Consider the following 21774-nt stretch of genomic DNA (forward strand, 5'->3'; position numbering starts at 1 on the left):
CGGAGCCCTCCACTACGGCGTCTCTCATAGCCTGAGTCTCTTTGGGACGTTAAACCCCAATAAACCAAACCAAACCAACCAAATGTCTGCTCTGCTATGTTATCCAGATATTAAAAGCAATGGTCCATTCTTCCGACGCGTGCAAAACTATTCTTTTAAAAAGAAAGTTGTTTTATCATTCGCATTGAGTAGCTAAGGCTGCCGTAGAAAACCGATAAGTAACGTTTTTGACCATAGCAAAAACATTAATAGCAAAAAAATTCATGCCTGCCGAGGGAAGATCAGCGGAAATATTGATTCTTATAGGGACATCTCAAAATATAAGAAAAAAAAATTGTGCTTATAAAATCTTTCCCGCTCAAAAATGCTTTTGTTCAAAATGGCTGGGTATGGGAGTTTCATCGTCATGTGATACTACTGCATATTGCCACGTATCATTGTAGTGTTTGTTCGTTCACGCTCAAGGCTACAGGAAAGGGTTGTTATCACTTTTGTTCGGGGCGCGAGAAGCGACCAGACTAATCTCGATTGATCGCAGCCATGAAGGGCTGCATCTAGGTTTTTTTAGATTACTGTAGATGATCTTGTCCTGTTATCTGGAAGTTTCCTTGCCGCCTTTAAATTGAGCGATGCCGCGAGCGGCGGACATTCGTAGTTCGACGATTGACGAGCACGCTTGTTGCTTACGCCGCCACCGAGTGAGTCAGTTCTTTTGCGGGCGCAAGTCAGCCCAAATAAAGAGCTTCGTTTGCAAGTATCTCTGGTGTCTTCCTGACCGCTGGACTGCCGTCACTACAACGTGACATCTGGTGGAGGTGCGGGGTAGCCTTTCATGTTCCGGACACCCCCTACAAGCCGTGACGCCAGCCCTCTGAGTCATCAACCGCAGGACCTGAGTCCAGTCCACCGCGCTAGCCGACGCCTGCAAGGGGACGCACCAGAGTTCGGGAATCTGCCGGACCCTACCCGGAAGCGAAAGCCAGCAGCAACGTCCACCATGAGCTTGCCCCAAACGACGACTCCAATCATTCTGCAGCAGCCCCGGGTGCCACCAACCTTCGACGCTTCGCCTGGCGCCGACCCCGAAGAATGGCTGGAGCAGTTCGACCGAGTGGCTGTCTTTAACAACTGGGACGATGCCATGAAATCTAGGTACGTCTTCTTTGCCCTGGAGGGACCAGCAAGAGTCTGGTTTGAGAATGAGGAAGCCAGCCTCGCGAATTGGGCAACCTTCAAAGAGCAGCTTCTCAAGACTTTCACAAACGTCGTGAGAAAGGAGAGAGCCCAGCAGCTGCTACAGTCTCGCATACAACACCCAAACGAGACCGTTGCAGTGTACACTGAGGAGATGAAGCGTCTCTTCCGGCGTGCCGACTCGAACATGAAGGAAGAAGAAAAGGTCAAGCTGCTTATGCGAGGAGTTAAAGAACAACTCTTTGCCGGCCTCGTACGGAACCCACCGAAAACCGTGGCGGAATTCATAGAAGAGGCCTCCACGATGGAAAAAACACTTGACGCCCGAGCCCGCCAATATGAGCGCCAGCAGCGCGTTTTTTCAGCAAACTGCCTGGACGCCGCTAACAACGATAACCTGCGGGAGGTTATACGCCAAGTCGTACGAGAAGAGCTCCGACGATTGCTGCCAAATGGAACGCAGCCGCAGATTTCACCACTTACTGACGTAATCCGGGACGAAGTTCAACAGGCCTTGGGTGTGACGCCGACACCCACGCAGCCTCTAGCCATGACTTACGCCGCAGCTGTGCGCCGTCCTGCACCTCGACGACGGGACCCAAGCCCCTATCGCCCTCAGCCAGCTGCGTTGGACCGCCGCCCACTCGCCCCAACCCGCCCGTCCTACGAGCGACGCGCGCAGCCGAGGAAATGCGACGAGTGGAGAACTCCCGACCAGCGCCGCCCACTATGCTTCCACTGTGGCGAAGCCGGTCACGTCCTCCGGCACTGCCCATACAGAAGACTGGGCATCCGAGGGTTCTCTTATGACGCTCCACGACCCCGACCCGGCCAGCGACCAGCCGAAATCGAGGAGTTTTTACGTCGGGAAGAATACTCATCGCCGAGCCGCCTATCACGTTCCCCGTCGCCATCGCCCCTACCTGTACGGACGACCATTCAAGGTTGTGAGCGATCACCATGCTCTGTGCTGGCTAGCCAATTTGAAAGATCCCTCCGGCCGCCTTGCTCGTTGGAGCCTGCGCCTTCAAGAATTCGACATAACTGTAGTCTACAAATCTGGCCGCAAGCATTCCGACGCAGACTGCTTGTCGCGAGCCCCCGTCGACGCAGCACCGGAAGAGGAAGACGACGACGCTTTCTTAGGACCGGTAAGCGCGAGCAGTTTCGCGCAGCAGCAGCGCTCGGATCCTGAGTTGCAAAGCCTGGTTGATTATCTGCAAGGCAAGACCGCATCGCCTCCCCGAGGGTTCAAGCGCCAACTGTCGTCCTTCGTCCTTCACAATAATGTCCTTCTGAAGAAGAACTTCGCGCCCAACAGGACAGTGCATCTTCTTGTCGTGCCCAAAAATCTCAGGCAAGAAATTATGCAGGCATGTCATGATGAGCCGACTGCAGGGCATCTCGGGATTGCTCGCACGTTGCACCGCATCCAGGAGAAGTACTATTGGCCGCGGCTAGCTACCGACGTTTCGCATTACGTGAAAACGTGCCGTGAGTGTCAACGACGCAAAACGCCTCCGACTAGACCAGCCGGACTCCTGAACCCCATACCACCGCCAACTAAGCCCTTTCAGCAAATCGGGATGGACCTACTCGGCCCCTTTCCTACTTCATCATCAGGTAACAAGTGGATCATCGTGGCCACCGACTACATGACCCGCTACGCCGAAGCAAAAGCGTTGCCTAGTGGTACCGCAACAGAAGTTGCAAAATTTTTTGTCGAACAAATTCTCCTCCGACACGGCGCACCCGAAGTACTCATCACAGACAGAGGAACAGCATTTACAGCGGAACTGACGCAAGCCATTTTAAAGTACAGCCAGACAAGTCATCGGAGAACAACTGCCTATCATCCGCAAACCAACGGACTCACAGAGCGTCTGAACAAGACCATCGCAGACATGCTCTCCATGTTCATCGACGCCGAACACAAGACGTGGGACTCTATTCTGCCCTACGTGATCTTCGCCTATAATACTGCCACCCAGGAGACAACCAGGTTTACTCCATTCGAGCTGGTATACGGCAGGAAGCCCACAACAACACTCGACGCAATGCTCCCGCACGTTTCCGACGAAGACAACCTCGACGTCGCCGCCTACCTTCATCGCGCCGAGGAAGCCCGAAGACTTGCACGGCTTCGCATTCAAGACCAGCAGCACACCGACGCCCGACGCTACAATCTGCGCCGACGAGACACGCATTACAAGCCAGGTGATCGGGTTTGGATATGGACGCCAGTTCGCCGCCGCGGATTGAGCGAAAAGTTGCTGCGACGCTACTTTGGCCCGTACAGGGTTCTCCGTCGCATCGGTGACCTCGACTATGAAGTCATCCCCGACGGCACGACAGCATCTCAACGACGCCGCCCACGCCCGGAAGTCGTACATGTCGTACGCCTGAAGCCATATTATGAACGCTGAAGGACTCGAAGTTTCATTCTCCGTGTTTATTTTCATTTTAAAGCATCGAGACGATGCTTCTTTGGAAGGGGGGTAATGCCACGTATCATTGTAGTGTTTGTTCGTTCACGCTCAAGGCTACAGGAAAGGGTTGTTATCACTTTTGTTCGGGGCGCGAGAAGCGACCAGACTAATCTCGATTGATCGCAGCCATGAAGGGCTGCATCTAGGTTTTTTTAGATTACTGTAGATGATCTTGTCCTGTTATCTGGAAGTTTCCTTGCCGCCTTTAAATTGAGCGATGCCGCGAGCGGCGGACATTCGTAGTTCGACGATTGACGAGCACGCTTGTTGCTTACGCCGCCACCGAGTGAGTCAGTTCTTTTGCGGGCGCAAGTCAGCCCAAATAAAGAGCTTCGTTTGCAAGTATCTCTGGTGTCTTCCTGACCGCTGGACTGCCGTCACTACAACGTGACAATATGATAACAGACTATGTTGCGCAAGTGACCCCACTCAGTCTAGTGCAATTATCAGTGAAATTTTCAGACAGTTTTATTTTGCAACTCTGACGCATATATGGGCATGCGCTACGATTTGTGATGACAAACCGAATAACTCAATGACACTATAACGAAGAGATAGTGGCCTGCTGGACGGGTACACGCAGACGATCTTACGGGCAGCGCCTTTGGGAAATCCACGTGGCCGGGTAATTATTAACGCACTTTTTTTCCCCACAAGTTCCCTTAACAAAGGCGCATGCACTGTAAATTTCAGGTGAAAGAAAACTTTGTACCAGAGGGATATGAACGAGATGCACGACAGAAGAAGCGTTTATCCGAAGCTGGTTGCGTTAACGTTTTGCCAATCGCAGCTCACGCTGTAAAACGCGGCCAGTGCTTACAGCGCCCCCTAGAGCGACTACAGGAGTTAAGTCGGCGAGCATGGGGTTAGTCATATACATAGAGTTTGTCTCTGCATGAAGGGTAAGTCAGCGAACACCAGATAAGGTGGGAACTCCTTGAATGCACTCTGCAGCCATTTCAGCGGGAGTCGGTTCGCTACAAGTTTTTCTGCATCAAAAGGGTATTGTCACAGGGCCCACTGTGTACAACATACCCTCAAATTAAAAAGCACATTTTCAACTTTTGCGTTAATGATACCGTAGAACGTAAGAAGAGAATTTAAACTGTATGTCCTATGACATATAGAAAAAATCTTCTTTTTTTAACACTCTGCAATTTTTTTCTTATTACCGCAAAAAAATTTACAGCAATGACTACAGCAGTTCCCATAGCATATCCTTAAAATCATGGAAACTTGATGAGAGTCGGTTTTGTTGAAGCGTCACCGCCCGTATGACGAAAAAAACACGGTGCACCGAAAATATTTCGGTTATATTTTGGTGGGATAAATAATTGGCCCCTGTTTTTATCATACCGACCAAACCACGCTATATAGGAAAACTTGTGAGGTGCAATTCAGTGCTAGAGGTTTTAGGGATCATTCCATCTCCATCCTATTGCTGCAGGCAACAATTTGGCTCAGAATATTTCTTCCTCTGAACATGGATCGTTGTTCCGTGTGTAACTTCCGAAATGTACTGATCAGGGGTGCTCTTATGCTTAATGGATTTGCATCATGTTGTAAAGTTTCTTCAGTATTTTCAGTAAGTGCATGACATAATCTTACACATGTTCAACTTTTCTGTTCTTTTTTCTTCTTCCGTGCCCTTTGTCATACACGCCCACGTATGCCTCTCTGAAATCGTGAACTTTTTGCGCAGTAGGTAGTTACAAGTGAATGAGTAGTGTATGTGCGCAGCACTTGTGAATCTATCCAGCTAAGAGTAGATAAAATGGCTCGTTAAAAGCTTCTATGCTTCTAACCGGGTCCTATCTGGAATTTTCTGACGTCATGCATGAAGGCGTCTGTGCATTTGGAAACCATTTATCAAACTACATACCTACTGTTTAGATCACCAGCTGTTGGTCCCCTTCATGCTCTATGCGAACATGCAAGTCGTGAACGTAGAAGCATCGGTCGTTACACAGCGATACAAAGTTCGCGGGCTCGCACGAGAGATTTCGAAACTGTCCAGCTCAAAGCCGATTTGCAGCGGAGGGCAAATTTTCCATCCTCTGTTCCTAATGGATTCCAGCGAAAGAGCTTATTTTTAACGAGCCGACTGATTAATCGATTAATTGATCAATTCGGTTCCAGAACGTCGTCCTCAGCCACTCGTCTTTAGAGACAGAGGGGGAAACCAGGAAAGTCAGGGGTGGTAGTAATCAGAAGGGCGTTCCGCTTGGCTGCCCCGCATTGGAGGAAAGGGAAGAGGGAAGGATAAGTTAAGGGGAGAGATGCAAGGCCGGCAGGTGAGGACGAGCATGTTGCATAGTCAGTCGCGTTCATGTGATCACACACGCATGGTGGGGGTATACTACAACCAACACAACGTAACCGTCTTCGCGTGTGCTTGTTATCTTAAAACGCTTGTTCTCGAGCACAACTTCGACACCGACACGCAATAGAACGCGTGAGGTGGACCTTGACTCCCAGCAACCAAGAATCGACCTGCTGTCGTGAACAAGTCTAGCCTGAAACAAGGGCAGCGCCTGCAACTTCAGCGGCAAAAACTGCGCCCCGAACGCCCTCTATAGGAGCTGCGATACCCGTGCGAAGGCCTCCTCCTCCATGTGTTTAGCGTTGTGCTCTCGGGGATGGGCACGTACACGACACGGAGGGGTAGCGGCGGAGGAGGAGACCTCGATACGCGCGCCCGATAACCGCGGATGTCGTTCGGCGTCGCGTCGGTCGCCGGCTCGCAACCTCACGTCTGCACGCGCTGCCGCGCATCGGTATTCAGGCTGCCACTCAGCGCGCACAGCGGTGCACGGGATGCTCTCATCTGGGCGGGAAATCGAGACGCGCTCACGCTGCGTGCGACCAGGTTTCTCAAAGAGAGCCGAGCTGAGGACGCTCATATGCTAAGCACGCAGCGGCCACTACGCGGGGCCCCGCCGTTGTTATCGGAGGACGCTTTTGCTTTGAGAGAAGAAGGGTAGAGGCTGTACGCAAGAAAGCCTTTTGTTTATCCTCTGGCCGGAATCATTTGGGCGGGAACCAGTGGAACGCGTAATAAGTCGTAGTTTGGAAGCCTGAACAATGTGACATGGCCTCCAGGCCGTTATGCTGCTCGCTGCTGTTGGCAGAAATTTATGCAACGTGGAGTTGGCAGGGTTACTGCATGTTCGCGTGAGTTGAGATGAAAAACACACTACATCGACATATGATCAGGTGAATCCCTGGATGTTGCAAGTTGTTGGTTCACAAGGAAGCGAAATTATTCGGAATGAATGCATTTGAAAAAATTACTCGTCTTTCTCTCTTTCTTTCTACCTTTAATACCGAGTGTGTCACGTAAACTGTTATCGCTGAAGACAGCGCGATCACTGCTCAAGTCTTAAGACTATGCGGGGTAAGTATTTAGAACAGTACGCACAACTTCCCCCGCTCGCCTTCAGGAAGCTAGCGCTGGATCTTTCAGTGCTAACAGCAGCGCCACATGTCCTAGCTCTCGGGGTAAGCAAGCGTAGCGGATTCACAGCACTGTCAGGGTGAGACGGATTTAAAAGAGTGATGGGGCGGTCCCCTGTCCGCAGTTGAGAAATTTTCTACTGGGATGCCTGTTTATACGACTCAAGGTAATGAAATCATAAGGCTGACAGAGGGGCCGGTTCACTGATCATGTCTGAAATGTATCCGCTAATTGGGGTAGTCAAATTTGAATACAAAAAGGAACAAAACCACACACATCACAAGCGCAGGCTCACAACTGTTTATTATACTTTGCTTATGCATTTTTATACTTACACAATATCACAACTGCGAGCAATTGCCATGCATGCAATCAAGCAGTTTCGCCTTTATTCTCCTCCTGGGAGGCTATCCGGCTCGGAACGGAGGAACCAGCAATCGCTGGCCGAGCGGGCGCCCCGGATCGCGTCAGCCATTGAGGTTCTTGACTGAGGACTCCGCCCAGCATAGCCGGCTATAACTAACCGGAAATAATTGCTATTACAGTAACCATCACCTTGGCCATTTTGTCGCCGTTCTAGTGCGGTCGTATCAAATCTATCTTCGTGAATGCGAATGATGGATCACGTGCACAAGTTCCTTAATCTACAGTTGCAATAAGGAACGCTTCCACGATTTCCATTTCTACTGTGTCTTTTTCACGCTCTACTCTCTATCTTTTATAAACAATAGCTCCCATTTTCCTTTGCATGGTTACGATGCGAGGCTAGATGCCCGGAGCGGGTAATTTTACTTGGCCTCGTTATTGCTCTTTCGTGCCCAGAGTAGCGCTAATGGTTATCGCACTACTCTGGGTACGAAGGAGCAATAACGAAGTGAAGCGTGAAAAAAGAACTAGGCCCACCTGCAAATTTATTGACGGTAATTTTACCCTATCCAGTGTTTCCTGTAGCCACATGCTAACACACCCACCAGTCTATATATTGCCCCCCCCAACACACACACACACACACACACACACACACACACACACACACACACACACACACACACACACACACACACACACACACACACACACACACACACACAACAATCGCGCGATATTGAAATAAGATATGAAATTTCTTAAATTCAGTGAACAATATAGCTTCCTTGGCGCCTTAGAGACAAGCTTCACTCCGGACTTGCTTGGTACTCCTCTGGAGTTCGTGAGCAATTTTATGAATATTACGCATATTGACCGGACGATCTGTTTTTACTGGTTCTCCGAGCTTTTTTTTTTTCGGTCATTGATCTAAACAGTTTTTCTGCCACTGAAGCTATCGTGCTTTCAAGAGAGCCACTTTCAAGTAAACTCCCAGAGGAGGAAACACTTGTCTATAGGACACCTCACTTGTTTTCTCTGGACATGTTCTGCGTTGCACACGCGGCATGTAGCGATAGCTACTGGCTGGAGACGGGCAGGGAGCGAGAATGCACAGGCGCGCTAGTGAGGCTGCACCGTCATTCCTTGCCTTGCTGGTACGCGTTGCCTTGGGGACGTTCTATGGACAAGTGTTTGACCCTCTGAACGAACGAATAGACTGGTAGCGCGTTATGAAATTCTCGACCGATAAGAAGTTAGTAAAAAGCTGAGTGCCGCTCCCCTCTTTAATTTGTACTGCACCGTTGGTCATACATGATTTGCAGGGCAACGGCGAAACGGCACGATGCCAAAGGAAGAGAAGGGACGAGACACACCGCTAACAAGAGATATTTTCTCAAAAAACGAAAGCTTATAAAGGAGCAGGCAACACGAAAAAGCAGCAAACATCAACAAAAGGTCCCAGAATTCCCTCTTAGTATGCATACATTTTTATTTCATGAGGCAAAAGTACGGATTTATCTAATGTAGTTCTTTCTTAGAGATAGCAACAGATGAGTCGCTTACACAACTCGGACCTAACTTCATAATCTCAGACGCCTCGATGATTTCTCTTGTGAGGTGATCTTTGTTTTATCTACAGTTCGGCTGTTTTCATACAATGGCTGGCAGGAACAAACGCGGCAGTGAATTATGGTGTGGCGGGCTGCATTTTTGACGTTGTTTTTGTGCTCCTTCAGCCTTGTTTTTGTGCTCCCTCAACCAGTTCTGCCAACATAGGATCCACCACTGGTGCTTGTGTGAATGATAGGGTGACGGCACAAAAACAATGTGAAGAATGCCGCCCCGCCACACCAGAATTCACTGCCGCGATTGTTCCTGTCAGCCATTGTATGAAAACAGCCGAACTGTAGATAAAACAAAGATCAGCTCACAAGAGAAATCATCGAGGCGTCTGAGATTATGACGTTAGGTCCGAGTTTAGTAAGCAACCCATCGGTTGCTATCTCTAAGAAAGAAGTACATTTGTTAAATCCGTAGTTTTGCCTCATGAAATAAAAAATGTATGTATACTAAGAGGGATTTCTGTTGCTGTTCTTGATGCTTACTGCTTTTTCGTGTTGCCTGCGCCTGCTTTCGCTTCCTTAATAAACTGTCTGCTGTTAGTCAGCGCTGTGTGTCGTCCCTTCTCTTCCTTTCGCTTCGTGCCGTCGCGTTGTGGCACTACAAACCATGTCTTTTATTTGTAGCATTCTCCTTGTTGGTGCCATTTTAGTGCCACTTAATGTCTCACAAGTAATACGGTGGATGAAGTGCTTGATATGATCGGCTCGAACCACATACAACTTTGACAACGGACTATTCTCTTCTTCTTTGTGTACATAGGAAAATATGTCCAAATGGAAACAAAAATACGAAAACTAAGTTTACTTGAGAGCTTGCCGATATTCAATTTGCGCGTTCCCACGGAACCGTCTCCAACAATCCATTCTCCTTCGCCGTGTAGACGAAACACAAAAGCACAGAGAACGCGTATGAAACCAGTTTTTTTCGTCCTTTGTTTTTATTCTGTACGCATCAGTCACCACAACGCCTCTGGCTGACTGCAGCAGTCCAGCACCAGGGCCCTGCCTTGTCAGTCATCCATCATCGGTTTCCGGCTGACGGTTAAGCGTCTGAAGACGCTGGAGTCTCGACAGCGGCTCGACGATAACAGCGGAAAAGGAGCGAGTTCGCTGAACCCTCACTCAAGTATGGATCAGGCACAGGCATGCAAAAAATGTTAAAGGTACAAAAAAAATCTGAAGCTAGCTCTTCAGCAACTACGTCTGATGGGAGCCGAGCTTCCGAAGAGGGGTCAAGCGGAAAGTTCCAGGAATTCAACGCGGAAACTTGTCTGGGTACCTGTTTATGCTTAACGTAAGGCTGTTTCGCCGAGCTTAGTAAAGAAAATACTTAATTGCACCGCCGCCATGATATGAAGGTTGAAATAGAGGTGTTCAACACGAATTTTATGTGCAAGAATCGCAGTGCCCATTTCATTTGCGGGCCTCATGCCCGGGTAGCGATAAAAGTTTAAATTTTTCCCTGCTCTATTTGGTTGACTCACTCAAAGTTCAAAGAACATCGGCACATGCGTATGTTATACCCCTGTCAAGCGGGCAAGTCAAGTGCGCTTACGGAGAGTGTCACACGCTGTAAGTACACTTTGCCACATCTAAACGACGCAAGTGGAGTGCCACTCGCGGAAGAGTGCATTCCGCTAGGAGTGCATTCACGAACCACACTTTGCTGGCTGAGTGCGTAGCCTCGCCACCAGCGACTTCAAAGGCACAATATGTATAGCGCATAAAAAGTACTTACAATTTTAATTTACATGCTGTTTTTAGACTGTTTTACAAACCGTTTAAAAAAATTCTTCCGTGATAGCTACAAGCGAAGCAACAAAACAAAGGAACGACTCAGATGTAACTTCACTGCCCGCCGCAATCCTGTTTGTTGCCGCAATTCTGGATAGTCTGGACTGGTCTTGGCTTTTCTTCTATTTCTATTTTTTTCCATCGTTAAAAACAGATGAACCTTCTTTTATTTGCGCTATCGCGTTAAGCAATCAATTTATATGAGTCCTTTTTCTTTTCCATAGACCTCTTCTGAAACTCCGCTCATTTTCTGACGCCACTTTTTTTTTTTTTTTTCTACGAGTGCAATTTGCTTTCTCGTTTAGCACCGCGTAGCCCAAAGTGTCACTTGGGATGCCGAAGCGCACTCCCCGTAGGTGCACTTAACTTGCGCGCTTGACAGGGGTATTAGGTTCTGCTAGCGCTGTTAGCGCTCTTAGCCCGTCAGTTAGAGCTGCTCAGTCTTTTCCATCTACATGCACAACCAAGCCTGACTAAGCCATCTTCTTGTACCTACATGCATGCCAGAATGGAGATGCTGAAATGGGGAAACATTGTTTCAATGTACGCATTATTCTGCGCATTCGTGAGCCCCTTAGTCCGTTCTGTCTTAACCGATTACTATACGTGGCGGCTCATTGTGGCAAGTTCACATACATCAGCACGTAAAAGTGTTATGGGGCTTCCTTCACAGCTGCATGCATGGAACTCTTGGTGGCATTATGCCCGAGTGTCTAGCTAAATCACTTCATCTTGTTGAAGCTTTGTATGCGACATTCTACAGCTTATTTAGTAAATGTGGGGTATATATTGCAGGACAGAACAGCGATGCCTCAATTACCCTGCTAATAGCAGGGGTTTTCACGTCTCAGCGAAAGTAATGAATAATTTTTGTTCTTCCCAACTTACCGTTTCCTGTCGTAGTATCCCGACCTGTTTCGGCAAGCGAGTGGTTATACATGTTCCCAACAGCGGGGCTTTAAATTCTTGTGCCATTTGAGAAGCCGCTCAAATATTGGCGTGAGTGCAATCATCATACTGCTGCCAATAATAACAGCAAGAGGAGTAGCCGCACGCTGACGGTGCAACATTTTATACCGACCTTTTCGTAAATCGTCCACTTCTGGTGATTTTACCAAACGACCTCTGCTTGTAGTTCTTTCCAAAGAGTGTGCTTTAATCGTGACATAAGGTGCTCGTTCACAAGATGCGGAACTGTTAGCCTTGTTTGCCGGCAATCGCCCATTTCACTTCGAAGAGTGTACTTAAGTGCTGTGGGTAATGAATGAATGAATGAATGAATGAATGAATGAATGAATAAACAAATAAATAAATAAACAAATAAATGAACGAATAAATAAATAAATAAGTAAATAAATAAATAACATTGCACCATCATTTCCTCCAGAATATAAATGTCAGCTCAAACTCCCGCGATAAAAATGTACCTCATAGTATTTTGAATAGCACGTGCGGTTGACAGACGAAATGAGGTGAAGGGTGCTCAATCTTGTATGTACTGGAGGGCCTTTTCCTGAGTATATGTCTTTTTCGCAACTAATGAGATTGAACAGGCTTATTATCTACGTGTGTAGAATTTTAAAGTCTTCTGTGGATATGCAGGATAACAACGCTAATTGTCTCCCCTGCATGCCTGCGATACGGCAACGAGAGCTCACGAGGAAAAGCCATCTCTCGTCATTCCGAAGCGCATTTTTGCACCAAAATGACAACACACTTTCTTTATTGCTGCTTAGGGCATTGTTTAAAAGGAGACTGCGCGACGAAAAACATACTCAGCAACGTACAGAACTGAGACAAAGGAATTCTGACGCGGAAGCAGAGGTAGGGGATCCATGGTTCTACGCTTGGGCTTTGCAGTGTCACGCAACCGGTGGCTGCATCAAATAGGTCATTCCAGTTCATGGCTCTCTACTCAGCACGAATAGACTGAGGAGGAAGATCTCGACAGCAAAAACATACGGTCAGCTAGGGAAAACACTTGTTTCAGCGTGAACACCCGGTCGTACATTGCGCGTTTCTTCGAATTTTAATTTTAACTTTTTGCGGCATTGCTTCCGCGTTTAGCGAACCCTGAACGCAGAGCCAAGACGTCCCCTTCTCCGAGAAAAGCATCACCCGGGCCACGCGTGTACCGTGGACCTCCTTCCTCCAGTTGCCGAGTGTCCCGGTCTTTAATGGTCCGAGGGATCACGCCGCGAGGCATTAGCCTTCGGGGCGTTGTACCCGCGCTGTCCATTGTTCCTTGGGCACAACAGCGAGCGGCCATTGTTTCTGCCCAAAAGCGGGGTCGTCTTCTGAGCGGTTATCAGCGGTGGCCCTCATTTCTTCCTCATTATAGCCAGCAGAAAACTGCGCATACACTGGCGGCGGAGGGCTCTTCTTTCTGCTCTGGCTTCTGGTTCTTTTGTGAAGGCAGAAATTTGTTTGGTCATAGCACGCGAGGACGCAGGCTGGGACTCTAGGAAGCAAGAATAGCACAGAAGCTCCGGAACGGAGGCCACGGTTAAGTCCAGATATACAGGGTCGTCCACTTCTAGCTTCAACATAAGAGCGGCATGGCTGCGGTCTTAAGGGCGCCAATGTGTTGTACAGTCGCGAGTAAAAAGTGTTAGCTAGCACGAATCACTGGAGATCAGAATTGTGATATCTCACCGCGCGGCGCTGCGGTTCGCAGACCTGCCTATCGGGCCGTTTCCATGTTTGCATCATGGGGGGGACGGCAAGAAGTAAGCTTTATCAAGCGTGCCACCGCCCGAGCGTCCAACTGCCGACCCTACGTGACTGTGCATGCGGCATTTATTTTGGCTCGGTTATCATGAGCAAATATGGCTTTTTTTATTATTGTTTTTTCAATGTCCGTGATGGTTTGTCAAAAGGAACTCGCTGAAACTATAGGCTGTATTAAAAAGAGAGAGAGAGAGAGGGCGAGGCAGAAAAATAAATTTTGCTGGGTCGTGGCAGTCCGCTGAACCCCCCTAATACTGTAGAATGGGAACGGCCCGGCACTCTCGTTATCAGGCTCTTCGCCACCCGCAGCGCCACGCGTTGTCATTCTGGCGCTCTGGTGTTCCGGAATGTGCGCTAATCTTTTTTACTCGCCACTGTACGTATGTGTGCATCAAAGTGAAATGCCAGGCGACGAGAAGAAGCACCAGCTCTAGGTTTCTCTGCGCCTGCGCCACTTAGCTTCGATGTGTGGCTGTGTTGGACGCTCTGACCATCCGATGAGCGCAGCCCCACCTATCACGTGTTCATGTTAGGAGTGGACGGTACTGTACAAGAAAATCAGAGGCTGAACAGCGTTGAACTTTGCATCGATCGAGCTCGGCCAGGGTGAGCAAGGCTGTGCTCGCCTATGCGCTGACAAACACGCACCATTCGACACCAGCGTACTCGTCTACATTAGCGCCGTGGTTTGCACTGACGCTACGCTACTACAGTGTGCATAAAAGAGCCTTTATTCAGTATCGATGGACTCGTAGGTAAATTGCAAGCAAAAGAAAAGGTACGCAAATACTATAGCGCTTCATTTTTCTTCTCTTGTTGATTTCCTGGAAGGTTTCTAGTGCATTCTCTTTAAAGTTTATGAGCATTGTGGTTCTGTTTCTTACACGAAGAGGACTAGCGCCAAAGAGAACTGCCAGCTACTGATGAATATATCAAAAAATATCAGGCGATGTGAACGTGGTGCTACTAAAACGACGTCCCTCATCGTTTCCAGCATAAATATGTTGACCTCAAGCAGCTCTGATAGCGTGCGTGTTCACATGTACAGGTACGAAAAACAGTTCATTTTATTCTAGCCTCTTTTTTCTCTGTTTTATTGTTTACCGACATCGTAGCAAACGCATAGAGCCCTAAGCACGATTCTTCCTTTCGCTCCACTCAAATCCCAGCAAGAGCACTGCTCACAAAGCAAGAAGCACACTTCTTGCCTGAACTCACGCATACCCAACAATTCTGGACAAAGGAATATTTCAACAGAAATAATTTATGAACCCATTTTTTTTTATATAACCTTAGATTTCACTATAACAATTAATGCACCCGAAGACCTCCCGTCAGTAGGCTTCCATTTTTTTTTTGCTGTTGTCCAAGGCTTCCTCATTTGTTTTCTATGGCAGTCTTAGCTGCGCGATGCGAGCGATGTTAAAACTTTGAAAGAAAGATTTTGCTATGCATCGGAAGAATACACCATTATCTTCGGTACTTCTATAACAGTACGTCACAATATTAAAATATTCGAAATTTTTGTCCTAGAATGCTGGACATGTAGGAAGATTATTAATTAAACAAACAAAAAGAAAAGACTAGGCAAACACATCCGCTTAGAACACACCTTCTGTTCTTACACTCGCTGTTTCTCGCAGCCCGTTGTGCCGTGCGATTTTAGTGCACATTAAAGATCCCCAGGTGGTCGAAGTTATTCCGGGAACCTCAACTACGGGATTTATTTCCCCATTTCTAGTTGCACTACGTACAGTCTTTGTCAAAAGTAACCAGGCTGCACGTTTTTCTTCTCAGTCGGATATTACATCTATTACGCCAGCTCTCAAGCTCTCAATCTCTGTATGGTAAGGAGAACCCCTGTTCTCACCTTTAAAGAACTTTTTAATCTTTAGGGAAGCCGTGAGGGCTCCGTTATACAAATGAGAAGCAAACCATGGAGCCTGGTTACTTTTGACAAAGGCTGTACTTTATCCCTTCCTCTATAGCGCGGTTGTGATGTCTAGCAAGATGTCAGACAGTTACTGAGCCCTTTCGTTTCCTAAAAAACCCCACCAATTTTAAACTTTCGCCGCACGCGTGCCTACACTGTCACCACAAGAGGGCTTTCGTGAGCGACCGTCAAGTCGCGAGAAGGCCAGGTCATGCCGGAAGTCCTCTTTCTACACTGCGCAACAAATCAGCGCGCGTCACGCGACAGAACAACATCACGTGCGCCTTCTGCCAGCACTATAACCTGCTTCAAGAACAAAGTGCGGTCGGCGCACAGGGTGAATGCGCATTCAGGCAGACTGCAGACTGGACGGCTGCAGTGAACATGACATCTTGGTAGAGAAAGACTTAAATGTTATTATTGGAGCTGTGGTCCTCGTATGCCACTACGTAGCTGTCTTATTTCAACGTGTCTTATTTTTAATAATACAAGGCTACTATTTAAGCAACACCTCCTGTGATTCCAAGTTGACCGCATGGTTAGCTTTGCAATGAGACCCGATTAGACGAATCTTTTCGTTTTACTCGGGAGGGTGTGGTGCCACTACTAATGGGGAGCAGTGGTTTATGCCACAGACACGTCACGATCTTCAGCCTGACTACGCTCACTGCAGGGTAAAGGGCTCTCTCATGTCTCTCCGTTAACCCTGTCCTGTGCCAGCTGCGGCCACCGTATCCCCGCAAACTTCTTCATCTCATCCGGCCACCGAACTTTCTGCCTTGCCCTGCCATGCTTACTTTCCCTTGGAATGCAGTCCGTTAACCAGCGGTTATCTCGCCTCCGATACCGGGCGTTTGCTGAAATTGCCTGAACCCTCACGTGTCGTCCAGTGCAAAAGGCTATGTGTGAAGACTTTAAACGCTGCCGCACGAGTGGACTACGTCGGGGTGCTAAGCCTCCGACCCACTATCCCACGTATACTGATCGCGACAGGACGGTACGCGCTGTCGGCGTGGGTTCTGTTTTTGAAACAACCGTCGAAGATAAATACGGCGGGCTTTATTGAAATTTCGTGCCAGCTATTCAACAAGTATTCGAAAAGTTAAAATATCGCACCCAAAAATTCTGGGCAAAAGCATTTTTCAGCGGGAAACCATTTTTGAACGCAGTTTTTTCATATAATGTAAGATTTCACTATAACAATCAAAATATCCACAGATCACCCGACTGCAGTCTTGAATATTTGCTTCTATTAAGGTTTCCGCTGTCGTCAAAAGCTTTTTCTATTGGTTTTCTATGACAGAGTTATGTGTTCTATGCGATTAAACGAAAAATTTGCCTGCATATCAGGAGAATGGACCATTACCTTCAATGTTTGCACAACAGTATCTTACAATGTCCAATTTTCAAAATTTTTCTCCGCGAATGTTGGACATGATTCGATTTGTTTCAAATTATTTCTAACATACCCTATCTGATTCTTTGCAATGATCGAACAGAGGGATATTCGAGTCGCTATTCAAACTTTTCTAATATTCGCACACCCCTAGTTATACACTTTTCGAATCATGATCATCACCAGCCTGATTACGCCCACTATAGGGCGAAAACCTCTCCCATATCTCTCCAATTAACTCTGCACACATATAGTGCGTGCGAGTGGCCGGGCTGGGGAATGCTCATCTATGAAGCGCGCGGCAAAAAAAAAGGGGGGGGGAGCACTGAAAAGGGAGCGTCAGGCGGCTGCCCTCCGCTAGCCAGCCGTCTTAAAGCCTTTCTCTTTGTTATTTCTCTCTTGGCGCACCGACTCCACCCACTCGTGGAACAAGACCTAACCCTGGCCAATAAAATGCACCACGAATTGTCACGTGGGGTCAACTTACGCCCCCCCCCCCCCCCCCCCCCCTTCTGAGTTTTTCTCACGTCACGATAAAGCGCAGCCTCGCGCAGAGGTATCCCACACAGTACCGAGCATTAAAATGATGATGTAAGTTTGTAAGCTGCAGTAGCACTACTACATGTCATACTGGAACGTTATTTTAATGTCAGAAACCTACGAATGACGTTATATGCTGTATCAGAAGCATTGGTGTAACAATCGAACTAAAATTGTTGCAATATTGTGCTCTAAATATTTTTGTATTGTAAAAAAATAACAGTTTAATGTTGCCCTTGATTAATGTTATATTGTAACCATCGCTTTAGCGCTGGCACTAAAACTCTGGTAATACTGTGTTCTAAATCTTACTGTAATGTTTAAAAAGTAACTATAAAACATCACTACAAATATATTTTTAGCACTGCGCCCCGGAACTTTTCCCATTGTTTCTACACTAAAGATGCTCTCCAACTACCAGTACTCTGCAATAAATCTCTTAAATTTATGCATGTCATAGACCGCATGCACAGTCCCATTATTTTAACCTTGCTTATGGGCCATTCACTATTATCACTCATGGCACACCCTTTCGTAATGGCTACAAGCTTCTCTGCATGGTATTCATTCCGGGGTGAATCAGTTGCATGTATAATGACCAGGGCGTATTGCAGAACTGAAGTGTCGCCCTCGTTGTCGGTCCTTGCACAGCGTCAAGTTGCGTTCCTTCACAACTGGCCCGGGTTAACTGGATAGATATGGGAGAGGCCTTTGTCCTACAGAGGGCGCAGTCGGGCTGATGATGATGATAACTGGCAGTCCTGCGCGCCTTTGAAAGATCAGTTACCATTTCAGATGAAGTTGCCTTGATATTGTTTAATATCTTCGTCCTTTTAATGAAATCGTACCCGTTCTTACCCTATAAACACGCGTTACGTGATATTAGTTCACATATAAATGTCTTTTGCGTGTGTTTCGAATAAAAAGTCAGTTGGAAGCGAGCACTTGAATTGCGCTTTGCCCCCATGTCTGTGTAGAGCTTGCTTAGACGACGCGGAAAATCTAGGGACTGATTTGGTCGAGGTTTTCTGTTTCTGATTTCTTTCTCCTAACATCTGGTTTTAATCTGTGTCGTGGTGAAACGTGGCAGCGAAATATGCAGTATAAATTTAGAAGAACTACTTTTTGTGATGTGCGGTCGTCGAGAGCTGTGAGCTAATCGCGGTTCTGATGGTCCCAGCGTAGCGGAAATTTCGCAAGTTTCCTGCGACGATTCGTTAGAATCTTAGTACTGCCGTGAAGAGGGGAGATCAGAGCTTCCATTGGTTGCAGTGCCGGATTTACTGAACTAAGAGAAAAAAAAAACCACTAGGCGATCAAAGAGGCAAACGAGTGATTATACTGTAAAGTTTAATGGAGCCAGAGCTCTACTCCGGGGTACAACTTCCGATCACGATGTGGATGAGAAAATATCCCTAATGCCTCACAAGATCAAACCGAACTTCACTACTTGGTGGTATGGCCCAAACTATGGTAATATGACCACTTTATCATATGGCTATGACCATTGTACCTGGCCCTGACCTTTGACCTTGACATTTCATTTGAGACAGCTGGCACCACATCGACAGTGACCTTCAATGCCTTACGAGGTCAAACCGAACTTGGCTGCGTGGAGGTATGGCCCACGCTGTGTAGTATGACGACGTGATCATATGACAAGGACTGTTGGGTACCTGACATTGACGTTTGACCTTGACCTTGACATTTGCTTTGAGACAGTGGGCATCACGTGGTTATAACCTTATAAGTGCAATAATAAAACATTAAAAAAAAATTCAGGGGTGCACTTTGTTGACCTAAAGTGCAGTGAGGCGGAAGCCTTAGGCGCGGGGTTGCTGCTTGTGCCAATGATGTGGGGTTAAGATGTTAAGCTTCGCCTCTGAGTGGAACGCGACAACGTCTTGCAACGCTGCCAGGGAGTCCACAGAACGCCATCGCCCGTTCGGCTGTGCACCTTGCTCGTCGGTAAATTGGTTTTTGAGGAAAGGAAATGCATCTGCCTCGCTTATATCGGTGGACACCTGAACCTCGCCCTAAGGGAAGGGAGGAAGATGGGAGTGAACGAAGACACCGCATTCACTAGACGCGCCTTTGTTCATTCTAAAATTTTAACCTGCCGTGTCAGTGCAAGTGTTGCTGACAAGTTTTACTTTTTTGTACCCGTTGTGAAAATGCAATAAAGAAAAAAAAAGCTGGCATGGCGGAGTGGTGGCGTGCTCGTCTCGCACTCTGGAGACCCAGGTTCGATTCCCCACCTCGACCAATTTCCTACTCGATTTTATTTATTTATCTGGTCTGACTAGAAAGGTTAATTAGGCTAATTTGTTAATTAACTAATTAACTAAATCGAGACTCATTTACTTGGAGCATCGCTATACCATCCCTTTAATTGGTTGCATGGTTACTAGCCAAAGTACAATTGGCCCTGTTTGAAATTCGCGCACTGTGACGTCACGACCGTTTCGACCAATTGAAAAGCGTGACATTTCTGTCGACAACTTCTGCTTACAACGATGAAACATTAAAGGCTTCCGCCTTAACAAACGAACCGTGTCGCACCTTGTTTAACAGAGCTTTCGCTATTATAACTATGTCGGAGCCACGTTGAATACCAGTCATTTTTTGTCAGCTTTCTCTTTTCTGCGATCACTATCGCTCGTCGCTTCGGCATTTCATAACTAATGCCGAAGTAGAACGGTTTTGTTTATTTCACATGAATCGTGAGGTATTGCAGAGGGCAAAAAGATCTTTTTCTATGTAGCCATGCAACACGTTATGAAGGTTCTTTTTGTAAGAAATGTTTCCATTTAAATGCGCATGCTGGAGCTTAAGTTTTATCTGCATGAATGTGGGCATCTAGAAAAGGACTAATAGGTTTATTACAGAGAATAGGGCTTTGTGAGCACGCTGACATGAACAAACGTGTGCACTTTTTTTTTAAATTTTTGTAACTCCTCGCAGGCGGCTTTACGATGGAGTTAGGTGTAAGTACTCAGCAACTAGATAATCTATATTTAAACCAATGCAGTTATGAAAGGCATATAAAAAGTTACAGATCGGTGCCAAATTTGGTCACATTTCACACATAAATAACAAAAACAGTTTCAGTTGCCGCATGGCTTCTAAGTGGAATGTGGTGTCATGGCTCTGCCTCTAGCATACCCACCGTGATCATGAAAGTAGTGACAGTTGAAGACCCAGGATATGGAGTCATGAATAAAAAAAAAGCTCGCGATCCAGTCCCCCCCCCCCCCCCCCACACACACACACACAAAAAGCGCAAAAAACTTGCTCCCCGTCGGGGAATCGAACCCCGGTCTCCCGCGTGACAGGCGGGGATACTGACCACTATACTAACGAGGATTTTTTTTTGTCTTTATTGCCTGTTTTGACAGATTACAACAGATCATAAACAGATGTTCTGCGCTGCACACTCAAACAACAAGAACGGACATGTGTTTCACTCGCGTGAGAAAATCAAAACTGTCTCAGGGAACACAACTCTCCCATCAACTCGATAACTTCATCTCCAAAACATAGCTCCTTGTACACTTCACGTAGCTTAAATATGTTTTCTTTGAAGTAATCGCGGACAGAACGCGCATCTTCATCACAGTGTCGTACAGCCATCCTGCTTCGCCAAATACTGTGCAGGCCAAGCAGGAAAATTACATCATATTTATAAAGATCCGGCTCTATGTCCAGGAATCGTATCCCATACGGCGTTAGGGGTAAGTCTTTCTTTATTGTACGCTGGAGCACGTCCCAAAAGAGCAGCGCATCCCAGCAATCAATAAAAACGTGTTCTATTGACTCTGGTTTGCGACACAACAAGCAGTCAGCACCCCATGGTAGAAACAATCCCTTTTCCTCCATCCATGTTTTAACCGGCAACGTCCCAGTGTGTATCTTGAAGAAAAACGTCTTCACACCCGCTGGCACCAACATTTTTCGTACTCTTTTCAAAACATTTCCTGCTTGGCCTCCACTATACATAGATCGATAGATTGGCTCCGGGAAGACAGAGTCGAGCAAATCTTTTAACAATTTCTTACGCGTGACATTAGAAAGATATTCCAAACTGAAGCGCGAGGAAGACGTCGGCTACTTTCAAAACTATGCTGAAGAAACTGAGCTCTCATTGACTCCCATTACTTTGCTTATGTGCTTTTATTTTTTTGCACACGCTTGCTGCATAATACTTAATTACGAGTTCAGAAGTTCTTCTGAATTAAGTTAAGCCAACA

At 47.1% G+C, this 21774-nt stretch overlaps 1 non-coding gene across 1 annotated transcript; it reads right to left on the bottom strand.

Moving 5' to 3' along the window:
- Positions 1 to 20818: 20818 nt before the first annotated feature.
- TRNAD-GUC (transfer RNA aspartic acid (anticodon GUC)) lies at positions 20819 to 20890 on the bottom strand. Its single transcript has one exon. It is a non-coding gene; the product is annotated as a tRNA-Asp (tRNA).
- Positions 20891 to 21774: the final 884 nt, after the last annotated feature.

Source organism: Amblyomma mixtum, chromosome 6 (assembly GCF_055824585.1).
Source record: "Amblyomma mixtum isolate Tamu chromosome 6, ASM5582458v1, whole genome shotgun sequence".
NCBI classification, from domain to species: Eukaryota; Metazoa; Arthropoda; class Arachnida; order Ixodida; family Ixodidae; genus Amblyomma; species Amblyomma mixtum.